We start from the raw sequence: 4718 nt of genomic DNA, 5'->3' as shown, positions 1-4718 counted from the left end.
GCTGGATGTCTTAAGCTACAGTGAGGTATAGGGTGGGAACTAATGACCTTAACTCGTGCTGGGGAAGTTTAGGTTGGCTGTTAGGAAACATCTCTTCTCCAAAAGAGGGATGATGCATTGGAACTGGTTGCCCGGGGAGGTGTTCAACAACCATGGAGATGTGGTTAGTTGGGATGGGTTGGGCTGGGTGAACTTAGAGGTCTTCTCCAACCCCAATGAGTCTACATGTGTCCTCCAGATGTGCCCTTTGCTAACACCTTTCCTCTTCCAACCTCACAACTGCTATCATCTTCTAACCTGTAGCTATGGGAAGGATGTTACCAGCAGCCCTAGGGCTTTGTTTGGTGGTATACTGTCCTTTTTGTTGCCTTCTCTTCTTCTGGTTGGGACAATGGCTTCAGCTGGTTGTGGGGTAAGCGAGAGACACAATGTTCAGATTATGCATCTTCCTAAGACCCAACTAAGGTCTCTTCTTCAGCTCCAGCATCCCAAATGTTAAAACCTAACTGCTTAGTTTGCTCTATGACCTGTCAACAGCTGCGTGGCTCCCAGGGCCATGAAATGGGAGGGCAGCCAAGGGAGGTTGGCTGGAGGGCATGCTCCTCATGCTGTAGGATTGGATCAGAAACACTATGCCATGGCAGGTCGCCACCCAGAACTGAACCTGTGCCATGTTCCTGTCATCAGCTGGTGTTGGCATGGCTCTCAGGTGCACCAGGGTTCTCCAGGAGGTTGGTTTTAGTTCAAGGCTTGTCATGTAAGCCTGCCCTGTAATGAAATCCTGCCTATTTGAATGCAGGAGTTGAGTTTCTGAAAGTGACACACTGCTCAGACTGCAGCTGTTGGTTATTAGCACTGGACAGTTGGGCTTTTGCAGTGGGCTGATAGCAAAACCCTGGGGCTTGAGAGCAATGTGGCAACTGGGTGGTAGTGCTGTCTCAGTACTTCAGTCCATGTTGCAAGCTGTGTTTCAAAGCTATATGCAAAGAGGGCTCCAAGTGATCTCACTGCTGAGAGCTATGGCACAGGCTGCCCAAGAAGCTACGGGTACCCCATCCCAAGATGTGCATGAGATCAGGTTAGATGGGGGGTTCAGGGCAGCCTGATATGGTGGGGGGGCAACCAGCCCATAACAAGGGTTAGAACTGGATGGGCTTTAAGGCCTGAGCCACTCCTCGATACCTCACCCACAGGAGCTTTGTCATCACCTCTGCCACTATCAGCTCTTGTCCCACTGTCTGAGCTTGCAGAAACCTTCCCACATCACCCTTCTTTCCTGCTGAGCATCGCTGTTGGTGTTGACCTTCTGACAGTGAGTGTTGCCCAGCCAAGAACTCGAAAGCTGAGGGATGCCAGGTCGCCCCTGCTAAAATTTATGTTGTCCTTCAGGTGTGTAATGGAATAATAAGCAATAAGCAATCCCTTCATCCTCCTCGTAGTTCAGGTGATTTAGCAGCACAATGACAGAGGTTCATGCAGCGTTTGCAGGTCACATGCATTAATGTGGAAAGCAGCGGTCCTTTCCTTTAATGACCTTGTGCAGGGCACTGCTCCCAACACTTACAGGCCCTGATTTCCTATTGTACAGCTCAGATTCAGTCCCAAAGCTGCTTTGACCCTGGCAGACCTTGCTTTGCTTAGCATGATGACAAGTGTTAACTGTCCTCATGCTAAGCAGCCCAAGGGAGGACACATACAAGAACAGAGTGATAGCAAATGCTGCTGGTGGAGGTGTCAAAATATTTAATCTCTGCTGGAAATTATTATCCAGGGTGTCACCACTAAGCAGGAGATCAAAGGAGGATGGTGAACGTATCAGAATAAAACAGGAGATGAAGGGAAGCAGCGTGCAGGGGGTCGTTATCAAACAAAACATAGGGATTGTTTCATCTCTGGAAATTCCCTGTGCTGTAAAAGAAAGGCAGAAGGTGGAGGTCAGGGGCCATTGCTTCCTGCAGCCACAGAGCTGTGCTGCTCTGTGCACGAAGCTCCAGCCTGACCCTGAGTGTCTCCAGGGATGGGGCGTTCAGCACCTCTCTGGGCAACCTGTGCCACTGCTTCACCACAATTATTATCAAAAGCTTTTCCCTTGCATGCAGGAAATCCCATCTTTCTCAGAGATACAAGCTCTATTTAGCTGCTGCCCTCCTGGATGGGCTCCTTGCCCCACTTGGAACTAAGACAGAAAGCCACAGGATGCTATGCTAGCATGTTTCTGCTTTAATGTTATCTGTCTGCTCCATTTTTTAGGCAGGTGGAGGCATCTGGCTGGTAGTTTTCGTTTTTTTCCTCCCACTCATGGGTTTCTTCTCATCTGTGATAGAAAGGAGCTATGAAAGCATCATAAAGACCACAGTGGGTGTTGACCCTGAGTGATGGGTCTGGATCTGCACTGTATGCCCTGAATCAGGGATTGAAGGCAGAAGAAAGACTTGTTCCTCTCAAGCACTGAAGAAACAGATTAGGAACTTGTAATGAAGAAGAAGGTCCTCAGAAATCCCAACTTTAGCAGACCCTGAGCTTTCAGAAGCCTGATGCCTTGTATAAAAAGATTAGAAACCACGGGCATTGCAACGTACTTCAAACTGCAATCCTGTATTAAGGTCTCTGATTGTGCCATCCCTTGGGAATCATCTCTCCTCTGTGCACATTGCATGCTTCCTATTTTTTCCTATTGAAATGATTGTTTCTGTAGAATAGTTTAAGTCAGAAATGACCTCTGAAGGCCATCTGGTCCAAATCCCCTGCAATGAACAGAGACGCCCACAGCTCCATCAGGTGCTCAAAGCCTTGTCCAACCTTGTCCCTTTTTCCCAAGGGATGTGGCTATTTTCTCTGGTACCCACAGCACTATTGTATCAGATGGCTGAAATGGCCTGGTTGTGTCATGTACTGCACATTGGTTCCAAAGAAAACCCCACAAAGTAGGATCAACAGCCTCTATCTGCTTCAGCAGGTGTGTTTGGGAAAGAACTTATCTGCGCAGAGGAAATGTAGGCTGTAATATCATGAAATCCCAAAGGGATTAATAAATAGTTCCTTCCTGGATGTGTCTCCATGGAGTGTCTGAGCCCTGCTTTGATCTGAGGGATCTGTGTATGGGATCTGTCTCATACTGTGGCTCCGTTATCCCCACCATTCTGCAGAACGTGGCGTTTGCTGTCCCCTGCAAAGAGAACTTAGGAAGTCCCCTGGATGTGGATGGAGATGTTCCCACACCAGGTGCAGGGGCTGTTTGTGGGGAGTGTTGAATGAGAGGCAATGTAAACTGTTTGGGTAAACAGAAGCCGTGGCTTATAGCCAATGCTGGCACGAGATCTGTGCTGGAGCACTGGATCCGATGGCTGCCATGGGAAAAGTGCCTCCAAGAGCTGATACTGTTTGTTGGCTCTGGGGACACATCCAAGCCTGTTATCGAGACATACATAGAATCATAGAATCATAGAATGGGCTGGGTTGAAAAGGGCCACAATGATCATTTCAATCCCCTGCTATGTGCAGGGTCACCAACCACCAGACCGGGCTGCCCACATCCAGCCTGGCCTTGAATGCCTGCAGGGATGGGGCATCCACAACTAGATGCTAGAGGAGGCCTTGGGGAATCATGGAATCATAGAATCACCAAGGTTGGAAAAGACCCACAGGATCACCCAGCCCAACCATCCACCCATCACCAGTAGTTCTCAGGAAGGTGGCCCTGTAGGTAAAATGTGCTTTGGAAAAGAGGAGCAGTGATTTTGCAGCAAGGAAGCAACATGCTTTGAAAACATTGTCTGGGAGAGAAGCACGGCAGGATTTAGCTAAAGCTAGTCAAAAAACCACCAGGAACTTGAGATGTGTAATCCCCTGCTTTGAGGCTGGGGATTTTGTCCCTTCAGGGTTCTGTTTCTAGCAGGTTTAGCTTTGATGTTTGATCTTTTCTTTCAAACTCTGTGGCTGTGTTTGAGGTTAATTCCTACAAAACAGCAGCCGTCACCTCGAGCCATATATCACAGCATGCTTAGACAGATCCTGCTGGAAATAATGCTTGGGTCAGGGGATAGGGTGGGATATAGGACTGTCATGGGGATATCTGCCAGGTAACTTCCCATTGATCATCTCACAGTGATGAGAGCTCCTGGGGAAAACACAACTTTGCAGTTTGAAGGGAGGTGCTGCCTGACTGATCTCCAAAGCTGCCTCTCCCTTTCCCTATGCTGATGCCCACTTCTACAGATCAGAGCCCTCTGGGTGGTGGTGGGGGTCTAAGGGAGCCCAGGAGACATCCAAGGGTTGCTCAAAATGACCCAGCTGATGAGCCAAGTGGGTAAGTGGTTGCCTGTCTGCTTTTGGAGTGGGTTCTGCTACCCTGACCCTACTCCAGAATCATGGCACTCTGCACATGCAAGAATGGTCTCCAGCACATTTTGCAGCTGCCTGCATGTGCAGCTGGCTGCTTTCATCTCCCCACTCTGCAGAGAGGCTTTGGGAGCAGGCAGAGGGCTGCCAGGTGCTTTCCTATAAGGCTTTGTTGCTGCTTGTCCTGTTGATGAGGTCTTTGGGATGGGTTCTCCAGCAGCTCCTCTCCTGCGCTGGGAGTTCCATGACATAAGGCAGCAACCAGGAGCCTCAAGAAAATGGGCTCAGGTGAAATGTGGAGCTCAGCCACGAGGTTTGCTTTGCTCACTTGGCTCTTTTGCTTATGCCTTGGAAAGATCCAAACAGGTGGGTTTGATGGA

The sequence above is a fragment of the Lagopus leucura genome, unplaced genomic scaffold (assembly GCF_019238085.1).
Source record: "Lagopus leucura isolate 7727_CA_CO unplaced genomic scaffold, USGS_WTPT01 Super-Scaffold_100004, whole genome shotgun sequence".
NCBI lineage: Eukaryota > Metazoa > Chordata > Aves > Galliformes > Phasianidae > Lagopus > Lagopus leucura.
Note: the sequence above shows the minus strand (reverse complement) of the source record.